The 15,000-nt window shown below is 41.4% G+C and overlaps 1 protein-coding gene across 1 annotated transcript in view; it reads right to left on the minus strand.

Annotated features, from left to right (window-relative positions):
• cntfr (ciliary neurotrophic factor receptor) overlaps positions 1-15,000 on the minus strand; it is a gene marked incomplete at both ends in the record, with an annotated part of 73,881 nt that overhangs the window by 33,879 nt on the left and 25,002 nt on the right. The window lies entirely within an intron of this gene.

Genomic DNA, 15,000 nt, shown 5'->3' on the forward strand with positions numbered 1-15,000 from the left:
CATTTATCATTTTTAAAATGACTTAAACAAGTGAAAACAGCCGATCTACAAGCACACAAGGCCTAGATCGGCTGTTTTCACTACTTTTGTGCGACAGCCTTGTATGATGAAGCAGGGCTTTACTTTGCGAAAGAACGTACACATTTGAAACTTGGAGATACGAGGTTTCCACCCGACAACGACAATAGTATACTTCATGTTCCTATGCATCAGTATCAAAATGTACTACTACTACTACTACTACTACTAATTGTACCATACTGCCATTACTACTACTAGCGCTACAAATGCTACTACTATGACTACAAATACTACTACTACACAGTAGCGAATTAGCAGCGTATTAGCTTCATTCTTTCCTGATGTCATTTTGGACAAAAGGCTTCTTTCCAAGTGCGTGTCTGGAATGTGTGTGAATGTGTGTGTGTGCGTGTGTCACACACACACACACACACACACACACACACACACACACACACACACACACACACACACACACACACACACACACACACACACACACACTACAATATGATGACATACCAGGCATAGCAAGAAGAGAGGTGAAAGAAAAGAGAGAGAGAAAGGGAGAGAGAGAGACAGACAGAGAGAGATAGAGAGAGAGACAGAGACAAAGAGGGAGAGAGAGAGAGACAAAGAGAGACAGAAAGAGAGAGTGACAGAGAGACAGACAGAGGAAGACAGAGGAAGATCAGGGGTCAAACTCCTTGATTTTTAATTGGCTGGAAGCCTTTTTTTTTTTCATCTGTTGCCGGGAGACCCTTCCTTGTGGGTCGCTGGGGAACTATGTGTGTGTGAGTGTGCATGAGACACTAGAGCTCTGGACCACGGCCATCCAACACTCCCAGATAAGCCCCCGATAGTACCAATTACTGCAAAACGCTGTCTAAAAGTATCTACATTGTGCCTCACTTCATATTATATATATATATTAAGGCTGGGAATTTAACTGATTAATTGCGATTAATTAATTACAGAAAATGAACGCGATAATCGCAATTAGTTTTTGCACCACAGAACCTTCAGTTTCGGACGTACCGATCATAGCGATGCACCAACCAAGAAGAGACAACAAACGCAAAGAGAGAAGTAGCCGATCAGAGTGCTTTGCGAAATTTAGATTTAAAAAACTCACTCGTTGATTCACTCGTACAACAAAATGTGTTTTACTTGAAAAATAATTGCGATTAAAATGCGATTAATTGCGATTAATTAATCACAGAGCCTGTAATTAATTAGATTAAAATCTTTTATCGCATATATATATATATATATATATATATATATATATATATATATATACTTTTTTGTTTTGCATTAGTCAATAGTTTGATGTAATTATTGTGAATAATTGCGACCGTGAATCATTTATGTCCATGTATGGAGATCCCTGATGTCCACATCACTGTGACATCACTGTGACTCTGTGCCACACTGGCCAGATGGCCACGAGCTCAAGACAAGGCTCATTACACGAAAGAAGAAGATTCCACTCGTATAGCCTATAAACATTTATTTTACTTGAAAAAAAAGCTTCTCAGGTCAAATATTTATATGTGATTAAACATGGGATTACTTTTGACGAATTAATTACAAAGCCTCCGATTAAGTCCCAGCCCTAATTCATGTATGAATATTATAGCCTAATATTACTACCAAAAATAAGCATCTTTACAGAAAAACAAGCCCCAAGTTGCTTATAATAAGCGAACATGACAACACCGCACCACGCGCGTGTGTGCGCGTGTCACTAGTGGAAAATGTTCTTTTCATTCTATTATTTTAGAGTAGCCAATTATTGTATTTCCACCCCCTTTACCCCCCCAATTAAATTAATCGTTATGCCAGTCAACCTTTCTCACACAGTTGCTGCCGCTGATATTGTGCCCCAAATACAGATACACACCATATATAAACACCTCATTAGCCGCGGCTCTTCATTGAAGCGATGCATCATCGTGGCCATATTAGCCCATTTAGGCCCAGAATTATTGAATGCTTTAACTATTGAAAAATAGCAGATATACAAGCTCACAGCGCGGCACCGAGTGCCGCGCTGCGAGCTTGTATATCTGCTATTTTTGAAAAAAGTTGTGAAAAGATGTGCAAATCTTTGAATATATGTATCTTTAAAGCGTTTCTAACTCAGATTTTGCTTCACGGATGGTCCCTGGAACTAAATATTTTGAGATGGGGGTCCGTGGCCAAATACTTTTTTTGGGGGGTCCTTCACATGAAAACGTTTGGGAACCACTGACATAGAAACATAGTTTTTTTCTAAAAACCTTAGAATGATTGACACTTATAGAATGGGGTCAAAATCGGGTCAAAATTCACATTTTCACCTTAAAAAAAAAAAATCTACAAGCGCGCAGCGCGCTGTGAGCTTGTATATCTGCTATTTTTCAACTGTTAAATCATTCAATAATAATACGCAATAATGCGTACACAGTCTAAATGGCTTAGCTCGGTCGAGCCATGCCTCCTAATGCAAATATGCCTATTGAAGCAGGAGGTCCTATACCACAATTAAATCCGCCATAACTCGCTGAATTCTCAGGCGAATTTCAAGTGGTTTGGTTCATTACAAATATCAGATATGCAGCCTATGACACAGGATAGCTGTGGGTTTCTCATTATCAAAATACCGGGATGTTTGTGTTACTGCATTGCCTATTCGTCACATCAATTGTTTTCAGATACGTGTGTACTTGTTCCCAAACCTGGCTTCACTGTGATGTCACACTAGCAGAATCCCTGTTGTGTCCATATATGGAGTTCCCTGATGTCATCAATAATAATTATGCCCAGTTTGAGAGATCCCTGTGATGCCAGGGCGAACAAATAAATCCCTTTTATGCCCATATATGGAGATATGGAGATCCGTGTGATGCCAGGGGGGACAAATCCCTTTTATGCCCATATATGGAGATATGGAGATCCCTGTGATGCCAGGGGGGACAAATCCCTTTTATGCCCATATATGGAGATCCCTGATGTCCACATTCCTGATGTCCACATCACTAATGTCCATATCACTGTGGCTTGTCGCCCTGAGGCGTCTTACTAGTAGAAAATAAGTCATTTTGGGGGTGAACAACTACTATTATTACGCATAATTAATTTAACATTCTTTTATGCTTTAACTATTAAAAACAGCAGATCTGCAATTTTTGAGCAAGTCTTTGAATATATATTGACCCGATTCTAGAAATGTAATACATATTATTTCTAGAATAATATGTATTTGGCCGCCGACCCCCGTCTCAAAATATCTACAAGCTCGCAACACGTCACTTTGCGACGCGATGTGAGCTTGTAGATCTGCTATTTTCAAAGGACATTTAGACATTTTATGTGTGTGAAATGGGACCTTCTGCACAGTGAGTACTTTTTTTACCTTTGGTACTTGAAGTACATTTTGATGCCAATACCTTTGCACTTTTACTGAACACCAAACTCATACAGTACTTGTAACAGACTATGTCTACATGGGTATTGATACTTTTACTTAAGTAAAAAAAATAGTACTAGTAGTCCAAGTTTCAAATTTGTACGTTTTTTTTTTTTTTTTGCGAAGTAAAGCCCTGCTTCATCAGACAAGGCCGTCGCACAAAAGTAGAGAAAACAGCCAATCTACAAGCACACAACGCCTCGCGGTGCGAGGCGTTGTGTGCTTGTAGATCTGCTGTTTTCACTAGTTTAGTTCATTTTTTTAAATGATAAAAACGAACGGTTTTGGACATACAAGGTCTCTACTCCACAATGACGATAGGAGGCCTGCATAGTGTCTCCATAATGAGAAAAGGCTGCGTGCGTGGAGGGGTATTGAGCTGTGGGAGTCCCACAGGTGAATGAAATCCTGCTTCATCATGATTATTCGCGTGGGCTTGCCGATGTGATCACGCATTTCGTTTTCATTTGACGGGAAGCGATCGGGATTGGACTTTTAAATGTAATTCTTTTGCTGGGTCATCTATTGTTAATCATATCTCCGCCGTGACCACAGATTATGCCCCGGGAGTGTGAAAAAACATATTTTTTTATTTCATGAATATTATAGCCTAAAGTCCAATTATTCGTATAGTCAGGACCAGATGTATCATAAGTGGACGGGCAGGGACATGACCGACAACAAAAGCCTGTTATTTATAAAGCACGCATTATGCTCAACTGCTTGATGTGCACAGCTGTTGATGTGCACAGGTGCTTGATGTGCATCAAAAGCAGCTGTGAATCAGTCAGCGTATCCCATGCATACAAATGAAAGATGATGGCAGTGCTTCTCAAAGGTGCCGGCCACACGGAGATGGATATTTCTAGCCTGGCCAGCCAGCCTCATACTGTGCATTCACTCACTCGTTCCTTCCCACAGGGGCTTTTAAACTGTGACATCATTTTGTAGTCAGACCTCCAAACGCGTCTTTTCGGCCGATGAACTCCACTAGCGCACACTCCTGTTCCTTTTTAATTGTTGTTATTGATTCCAACTCTGAAATAACTTCACTTATTGCTTGTTTTATTGTTTCAGCGTTAACTGTTACACTTGTTGCATCGAGGGCAGCCATGTTGTTTTGAAAATGCTGCAGCAAGCAACTACGAGTCACCATCTACACATGGACCAATCAGGAGAAGCTTTTCACTTGTTGTGCGGACAGCAGTTGAAACGCAGTCACTGATTGGCCCCGATCAGAGAATGATCGGGGCCAACTTCTCATACTCGGTGCCTATCTGCTGAAGTCCAGACCTCATATTGTGGGAAGGAGGAATGAGTGAACGCAGTATGAGGGATGGCCCGCCAGGCTAGGATATTTCTGAAGCTAGACATTTCTTTGTGCGATTGGCGCTTGCAGCTACACAAAGCTGGACATTTCGGCCGCAAAACTGGATATTTTTGAAACCGGATAAATAAGTGAAGACATTGAAACATATCGGATTCACTGGATCCGTGTAGGCATGGAACACGGATATCTCTGAAGACTATACTGTGTGTGTGCTTGTCCCCCTAGTGGAGGTCTGGGGACTCCGATTATTTTAGACCTAGATATCTTTATCGTGTGGACCCAGATATTTTTCTGTGTGGATATCTGAAAAACCGGGATATATGAAAAATCCAGAACCGTGTAGCCTAGACAAAAGTGGGGTCCACGCAGGGGTGTCGCACCAAATTCTGGGCCCTGGGTACAAGGATTCACTGCGGACCCCCCATGAATGTTCTTCATAGGGGGGAGGTTTAACCCATTTAAACTGGGAACTTATTACGCGTTAATTTGTGCTTTAACTATTGAAAAATAGCGCAACAAGCTCGCAGCACGGCACCAATCTATTTTTAAAAAAATCGTAAAAATGTGTCTGTAGAATTTCCCTAACCAATCAGAGTGCAGAGGGGCGTAGCACCGAATGTGTTGACGTCATGACGCAACATCGTTCTCTGCGCTGAGCAGAGGAGCAGAGGGGGGTGGGGGGAGGAGAACACATGCTATTGGCCAGAGACTCCCGGAGAGATTCGCCGGGTCTGCCCATCTGCCTGCATAAACTGTCCGCGTTAGTTAGTAGTGGTGCTCAAACCTTTTCATGTGGAGAACCCCCAAAATAATATGTATTTGGCCACGGACCCCCATCTCAAAATGTTTAATTCCAGGGACCACCCCAGAAGCTAAATTTGAGTTACAAATGTTCGCCTAAAAAATACATATATTCAAAGATTTGTACACATTTCACGATTCTTGAAAAATAGCAGATCTACAAGCTTGCAGGGCTGCACTCAGTGCCGCGCTGTGAGCTTGTAGATCTGCTATTTTTCACTGGTTAAAGTATAAAATAATTCCAGGCCCCTCCACCTTGGGCCCTAGTAACCCAATATACACAGTACAAGCTCACATTCTGATAGATCTGCTATTTTCAATAAATCTTGGAACATTTTTTAAAACATTTGGTTGGGGGGTCCCTGGCACAAAAATATATATATTTTCAGACGAGGGGTCCTCTGCCAAATATATATTCATTTGGGGGGGTCCTTGACGTGAAAACATCTGAGGACTATTGTGGTTTTGAGACTCCAATACTGTACTGCGCTTCGGCGGGTTTGCCGTTTTAATTTGCATCAATCATAAATAATCACATCCAGTACCCGTGAAATTGAAACCAACCTGTTCACCTGACGAAACCATCTGGATGGGATTTCTGCTCCTGATGTACCGGCTGGAATTCCCAAACAGTGAGCGCTGGAGTGGCAGACTCCGCTATAAGTAGGTCACCGCTTTTGGTGTAAATAGCGACCCGAAGCCCTCGGTTTTAATTGTCTCCTGGGGGGGGGGGGGGGGGGGGGGATCATTGTCTTGGCCAGGGTTTCCCAAAGTGGGTGCCAGTACAGGCGTTGCCGCCGAATAATTGGATAATATTTGGACTTCATCAATATCAAAAAGCCAACCAGATTTGTAGTCATGGGTAATTACCGGTCCATCACAGATTTTTCCCTTTTCTATTTACTACTTTTTATTATTTACTATGTACTACTTACTATTTACTACTTACTATCTACTACTATTAGTGTATTGCACTGTGTTGTGATGCATTGTATTGTACAGTTTTGTATGGTAAAGATTTCTGTATGGATGGTCATATCACCACTTTTTTCAGACTGCTCGCTCAGCGCCTGATTTGGAATCGCACGCCTGATTTGGAATCGCACATGAGTTCTGGGCGGAGCCGTTTGTTTTCACTCCCGTCGGCAGGTTAGTTACTCACCAGCGTTAGTTTCAGTGAGGTTAGGTTTAGGGTTAGGGTTAGAGTTAGGCATAGTTTTACTGAGGTTAAGGTTAAGGTTAAGGTTAGGGTTAGGGGTAGGTTTAGGCATAGTTTAACTGAGGTTAAGGTTAGAGTTAGGGTTAGGGTTAGGTGGTCGCACCTCCGCACGGTCCAAGCGAACACAAAGGAACACTCCCTAGCTCCAGTTCAGCCAATCAAAAGCTTCCATGGACGGGGTTTGCCCAGAACTCATGTGCGTTTCCAAATAACGCCTCAGGGATTACAGATGAAAATTAGCTTATGGCTAACTCTGGCTCATTTACAATGATGTGAAATCTGAAAAGATGTTGATTAATGTGCTTTGTCCCTGATAAAAATTAAAAATTAAAAAAAAGTTTAACCACTCAGACCCTCTATGCTTAGTCCTGTTTGCACTGTACTTGAGGAGTTCTACAGATCTACAGGCAACTGTCTTCACCAAAAATAGCAGATCTACAAGCTCACAACGCGTCACGTTGTGACGCGTTGTGACGCGTTGTGACGCGTTGTGAGGTTAGTATAGTTAGTATAGTATCGTATAAGCATAAAGTATAAAGTTATTTTCAGTCAGTTCTGATGGAAACGGATATTCCTCAGTGAGGGAGAAAGATTTTACGTAGCGTAAAAAAAATAACAGTGTAATTTAGGGGATGAAAAGGTTATTTACATGGGTGGCCTGAGACAAAAAAGTTTGAAAACCCCTGGCCGAGACCAGGGGTTTTCAAACTTTTTGAAAGAGGAGTGTTAATTTTTTCTGCAAATTTAGATTTAGTCTTCGTCTTAGTCTTTTGAATAACACACCACTTAGTCTTAGTCCTGTCTTAGTCTTCTGAAATTATTTTAGTCTAGTTTAGTCTTAGTCGACTAAATATCAAAACATTTTAGTCTTAGTCTTAGTCTTTTGGGATTAGTCTTACTCTTTTAGTCTTTGTATTTTAGGCTAACTATAACCACATAACTCTGAACAAGTCATTGTCTTCTACTGCCTGTTACTTGGTCAAAATAAACCATACATAAAAGATGTATTTGGCTTTAATTTATTTCATTGCACAGTTACATACGTGTTAATTTGTACAGCCATTAGTCTTAGACTTTTGAATAACAAATAATAGTCTTAGTCTTCTGAAATTGTTTTGGTCTAGTCTTATCGACAAAATATCAAAATCTTGTAGTCTTTTAGTCTTAGTCTTAGTCAACAAAATTAACACTGTGGCCGTCACTTCCATCCTGATTGGTTTAAAGATTGGATTGCCAAAGTTTGCAGGAGTGGCTCATTTTGAAACATGGCTCAAATCATGGTTGATTTTTTTAAAACTATGACTGGAAAATGGTGTGAAACTTTGCACGCTCGCACAAAAACCTCTGCCCCCACATTTTTCACATCTGCCTTTTACAGCGCCACCAGGAGACCGATCTTTGAAAAACACATTTCGTTATAGTTTACTCCTACAGATTTTGAACAAACATCACGCAAATCGGTACACTTTATCTCTATAGCCGTCAGTCGAGTCATCACGATCTTTCATATTTCATCCTGAATGGCTAAGATTGACTTCTACCACCTAGCATGGTGGAGGGGAGCGTTTCGCTGTTACTATGTGTCATCTGTTCGACACCCAAACCTAACCCTTACCCTAACCTAACCTCCGTGGGGTGAGTTGCTAACCCTCCCGACGCTCCGTTGTCCAAATGACGGTCGTTCGAAAGAGCGAGATTTCACCCTGGTGGAGACCTGTGCTCCGAGGAGCAAATTCTTCTAGTTAACTCTGTCTCCGAGAGTATACAAATAAAACCGAAGAGGTAGGCGATATAATAAAATCCTTGCTGTTAATTTAGCTGTGAGAGGAGAGAGAGAGGGAGAGAGATAGCGAGCGAGGCATGGTGAGTCAGCTGCAAGCCCTGTGATTAAGAGCAATCCTCGGTTTTAAGCCATTCAGAACGGGTACACTATATTGTGTATCATTAATTTATGCTTTAACTATTGAAACATAGCAGATATACAAGCTCGCAGCTTGTAGATCTGCTATTTTTGAAAAATCGTGAAAATCAGAATTTTGACCAGATTCTATAAGTGTCTTTTGAATCCTTCTAAGATTCTTTTGAAAAACCTATGTTTCTCTGTCAGCAATCTGGCCAGCCATCGTCAAAGAAAATGTCCTTTTCACTTAAATGTAGCTCAGTTAGTCTGTTCTTGAGAGACTACTATGTCAGTGGTTCTCAAACCTTTTCATGAAGGACCCTAAAATGATATGTATTTGGCCACGGACCCCCCATCTCAAAATATTTAGTTCCAGGGACCACCCAGAAGCAAGATTTGAGTTACAAACATTCGCTTTAAAAATACAAATATTCAAAGATGTGCACACATTTTCACAACTTTTTCAAAAATAGCAGATCTACAAGCTCACAGCGCGGCACTCGTGAGCTTGTATATCTGCTATTTTTCACTGGTTAAAGCATTCTAGGCCTAAATGGGTTTAATTTAACTCTCGCCAAATTCTGATTCTGTTTTTTCCAGCCTCGCGTCCTGCACTTGCGTCATTTCCTCACGTCTGTGTGTCTAGTGTTTGTGTTGGTCACCCTGTGTGTGTGTGTGTGTGTGTGTGTGTGTGTGTGTGTGTGTGTGTGTGTGTGTGTGTGTGTGTGCGCGCGCGCCTGTAAACAAAGTTTATGTGTGTATGCGAGCGCGTCTGTCTTGTAAAACCGGCGTTGAATGACACACACTCTGTATACAGTCCAGATGGACTGATATAGTTATCATTGACAGATTGGAAAAATATTTGGGGAGTGTCTTCCTTGGCCCGCTGGCAGCATGCGCTAAAGGTTTGGCGCCGATTGGTCCAGTAGTTTGTGAGATCAACTGTGAAAACCCCACGCACATAAACACCCACGTCCACACCCACACCCCCTCACACAAACACACACAAACATACTCATGTGACTCATGTGTTTCGTGTTACATGTATATAGTATTTTATGAGCTACATGTTTTTGTCAATCACATTTTTGTGACGTAATGTATATCATTGCCTTGGACCCCGGGAAGACTGTGGTGGGCGTTTAATTAAGGCGCCAGCTAATGTGGATCAGTGTTGATTTCGTCGACTAAAACTATGACGAAAAATTTGTGTCGACTGCGTTTTTTTCACTGACGAAAACTAAATAAAAACTAAGCTGTGATGACTGAAACTAATACTAGTTGTGAGCTTGTAGATCTGCTATTTTCAGCATGCACCCAAGTGTAAAATCAGTCATTACGATGCCATCAAGGCCTGCCAAAATACATTTTAGTTGACTAAATCAACTGTAGATTTAGTCAACTAAAATCTCGTGATATTTAGTCAACTAAAATTAGACTAAAACTTTTCAGGAGACTAAATTATGACTTAAACTAAATGAGATTGTACTCAAAAGACTATGACTAAAACGAAATCAAAATTTGCTGTCAAAACAACACTGATGCGGATCCATTTTAAAACGAATTTGGTGACTGTCTGGGGTTTTCTGCCATGCTGTCCTTACCTTTTAACGTGGGCGTGTGCGTGTGCACATTGCGCACGATCTGTGCACGGATCATGCGCCAGGCGTGTGTACACCCGATCACAGCTTTCAAAAAAAAAAAAAAAAATCCCATTGAAAAAAGACGTTTCCATCGCTATGCTCCCTCTACTACTGTTTACATGAAAGCTAACGTTCGTCCCAGCCCCCGACCGGATACGGAAACCTGATCAAACCAGATACGGAAATGCGACCGGAAGCACTTTTTCGCAGGTCATTAGAGCCCGATTTGCGATTATATTTAAATATTTTAAATGTTTTATAGCGATTAAAGCATATTAAATTCTCGGGTTTATCGGGCCCGGCGAAGAGGAACATAGGGATTTTCTCTGGACTATCGGGTGAGGCGGTAAATGAGTTAATGAAACAAATGAACGCAAGGGTGAAAACATAATCTCCGTCTCTGGCCTTTGGCCTGGTTAAAAAGTATATCAATATATCCTTGTTGTTCTTATTATGCCTTGCTATGTATTTATTCGTTAAACTATAATAAGATATTCCTCTTGGTAGTGTGGTTGCCAATGCATTCGTCTTTCCCCTCCTCGATAAACCTTTTATTTGCCGCTCTACTCCTCCCACAGTTTTGGTGGCACACATTTGGGCCATATGTCAAATCATCTAGCTTCATCGGGAACCGATTCCTTGCATTTTGCTAAGATATACGTTACATAGAAATGTACATAATTTACATACATTTATTCATGAATTCATTTTCTCCATTGACTTTAATAAAAAAAAACGCACCCGTGCGAAGTGAGCGGTGCAAAATAATTCCTGCGCGAATCAGTGTTGATAGGCATGCATGGCAATATTGTTTTTGTTGTGTATGATGTCAGTCTAGAAGTCTGCTCAGACTATATAAGTCTTTATCGTCATTTCTCATCAGTTAGTTGACCAAGCTACGGATTGTAACTTGTAAGAGTGTCGTAGTCAGGGCTGTAGCGCGCCTAATCGGCGCTCTAGGCGAGCTCTCTCGAATGATTTTTGCGGGTTTTGCCGTGAATTTAGTCGGTTTTGGGTCGGTTTTGGGCTGGTTTGGGTCCACTCCCTCCATTTCGGCGCCCCCTCGGCGCCCCCTCTAGGCTGGCGCTCTAGGCGACCGCCTAGTCCGCCTATAGCTAAAAACGGCCCTGGTCGTAGTGTAATGATAAGTGACCTTATTTACCTCCAGAGAGGCCTCCAGAGAGGCGAGAAGAGGCCAGAAGATGAAAATTTTAGTTTTTCAAAGTCTGTTCATTTGTATTTTAAACTTGTATTAGCTGCCTATCATTTATAACCTGTAAGATTTTCCACAGTCTGTCTAAAAGTGTGGTTATTTTATCGCTTATAAGTGATATTCATCTAATACAATTTTGAAATTCAAGGTTAGCACCGCTCAATAATTTTTTATGACGTATTTTACGCGGCTTAAACGCGTTATGACGTATTTTAAGCGGCCTAAACGCGTTATGACGTATTTTACGCGGCCTAAACACGTTCTAAATCAGGGTTAACCAATCGGGTGCCTCTGTGACTATGACATCATGGACAGATCAACAGAATCGAAGTGTTTCATTGGTCTAGCGAACTCATGTCATCATCATTTGTGACATCATAGTTTTGGTAAAAAAGCGGTCTATAGGAGCGGTTAGCACCGCTCAAAAAACTTTCCTAAGACCACATGAGAGTTGACATAGTACCGTATGTCCATATATGGGCATTCCCAGATATGGGCTTAATATTAATGACATCCGGGATCTCCATATAAGGGCATAAAAGGGACAAAGACGGAATGGTTAGCACTGCTCAAATAGGGACGAGGACTGACAGATTACAGAGACATTTGTAAGTGTGACCCGCATCATAGCAACCACACTTGTAAATCCCATTTGCTTAATACTTCTCATTCATTGCTCTGGCAATTGTGTGCAAGCGATCTCACCATCTTTGCAGTGTTTTGTAAAATGAGGGTTACTTGCAAAAATGTCAATGTAATCAGAGTGCCGGTGTAGCCTAACATGTAGATCAGGGGTCTTCAACATGGGGGTCCTCAGAGTTACTACAGGGGGTCCTCCAAATCTTTGTGTGATAGAAAAAAAAGAAGAAAAAAAAAGAAAATATACATCATAGCCAGATCCTGAGAACTTAGAGGTTTGGCGTAGAGGGGAGAAGTATTGACGGTTCAAGTGGTTAAATATCTGAAAACACAAATTGACATGAATCCAAAACACACTGACGATTGTGCAGTCCAACGATGAAACTACAGTATATCGAATCAGGTTGTGGGGGTCCCTGCTTCATCTCTCTCTCAACTAAAGGCCACTTTTAACCAAACAGATTTGTGGCCGAATCGGCGGCGGATAGCGGCGGAAAGCGTCTGTTGCCGAACGGGAGCTCATCGGTAGGTTTTCGGCAGTGGGTCGGGAACGTTATCGACGAAAAACTGGAAGACTGGACTTGCTCAGTTTTGTAGAGTCGCCCCTGGACGTCGGTGAATTGTAGCGAGTTGTAATGGACCATTAGTTTGCTACTGCTGCAGCAAAACCAAGCCTAAATAAGCCAGAGACATTTTCCCGTTGCATATTTTAACTAAATAGCATATTCACAATCTCAACTCTCAATTTCCTATACTAATCAACTCCAAGGCAACGCTAGTAATAGTGATGTGTGTTGTTTTGGTGTGAGGAGAAGAAATCACCGGACAGGAAGCATCTCCGCTTCTGCTCCTCGGTTGCCAGATTCTGTGAGTTAAACAAGCGACCAGGTCTATGAAAACAAAGCCTAAAGGAGCGTCCAGTTTCACCTATTGAGCTCTATTACATTAGCTATTTTCTAAAAGAATGTTGAAAGCAAGGCCAAATAAGCAACTACAATTCAGAAACATGCCCAAACAAAAGTAACCCACAACTAGCAACATTATAGGAAAACAGGATCAAAGTCGCTTGTAACGAGCCGATATGGCAACACAGTGCGCATGTGCAAAACTGTACAGTAATTACAGTCGGCATACAGTCGGCTGGAAAATTCAATGTGCTTAGTTTTTTTGCAGTTCTTTGCAGTTCTTTGCAGTCTGTGAACAGTTTGAACAAGTCTCCTGTAGTATTTTCGGTGTGGAGGCACCTTAAGGGGTCCTTGGCCTGAAAACTTTGAAGACCCCTGAGGGTCCCCTCAGGGGTTTTCAAAGTGGGTGACGGGGCACCCTGGGGTGCCGTGACAGCAGTCCAGGGGTACCGCGAGATCATTTGATAATATTTGGAATTTATTTGGAAACATGGAATATTATTTAGTATAATTTTAAACTTGAAGTACAAAGTGCTTTTCAGTCAATTCTAACCAAAATGGCTATTATCTCAATGTTTTCATCGCAACATAATCACTAAAATATCGTCACTGTCGGACAGAAAAGTTTCAAATGTGTACGTCTTTTGCCCTGCTTCATGATACAAGACCGTCGCACAAAACTAGTGAAAACAGCCGATTTTATATTTATCATCTATAAAATGTACTAAACTAGTGAAAACAGCAGATCTACAAGCACACAACGCCGCGAGGCGTTGTGTGCTTGTAGATCTGGTGTTTTTAGTACATTTTATAGATGATAAATACAAAACGAACGGTTTTGGACATACAAGGTTTCCACCCGACAACGACGATATGCTAAATATAAGGTGCTGGGAGTGAAAGTTATAATGTAGGGGTGCCTCGAATTAAAAAAAAAATATTTATGGGGTGCCCTGAGACAAAAAGGTTTGGGAACCCCTGATGTAGATGATCAGGTTAGAAACCGTAGCTTCTGCATGTTCATGTGGATTAGTAAATATGTACACTATCACACATGTACAGTAGACGCATTCAGATTAAACCGGGGAGGAGAGGAGAGAGAATTCCTGTGTGCAAGCTGGGGTTTCAAACCCGCAACCTTGACTTTCAGCCGGACTGACCACAGTGCGCGTGTGTGTGTGTGCGTGTGTGACACAAACAAGGTCATGGTTTGTCAAGGTTGTGGGTTTGAAGCCTAACTTGCACACAGGAATTCTAGCTCTTCTCCTCTCCTCTCCTTTCCTCTCAACTCGTCAAAAATAAGCAACTATATCATTAGCTAACTAACTGTGTGTGTGTGTGTGTGTGTGTGTGTGTGTGTGTGTGTGTGTGTGTGTGTGTGTGTGTGTGTGTGTGTGTGTGTGTGTGTGTGTGTGTGTGTGTGTGCGAGTGCGTAAATGAATAGGTTCAACAAGCCAATGTGGGGAAATTCCAAATTAAACTTTTGTGAGTATTTGTACTCGTTGCTATGCATTTATCTCTCTCTCTCTCTCTCTCTCTCTCTCTCTCTCTCTCTCTCTCTCTCTCTCTCTCTCTCTCTCTCTCTGTCCCTCTTTCTCTACTTCTCTTTTACTGTAAGTAATTTAGTACTGGAAGTCATAATAACGTGGAAGTACAGGGGCGTCAATTGGGTATGGCAGTGATACGCAGCTGCCATACCCTGGGTCCAGGGGGTAAAATAAAAGTTACTTTTAAATATAAATCCATGAATGTCTCTTTGTCTATCTGTGCTGGTTATTATGTTGTTAAATTACAGTAAATTAACTACAAATGCAAAATTTTACAAATGGTCACTTTAACAAGGTATTATAATTATATTCTCCACACTTGTATTCT

This window comes from Nannobrachium achirus (genome assembly GCF_963921795.1).
Source record: "Nannobrachium achirus genome assembly, chromosome: 15".
NCBI lineage: Eukaryota > Metazoa > Chordata > Actinopteri > Myctophiformes > Myctophidae > Nannobrachium > Nannobrachium achirus.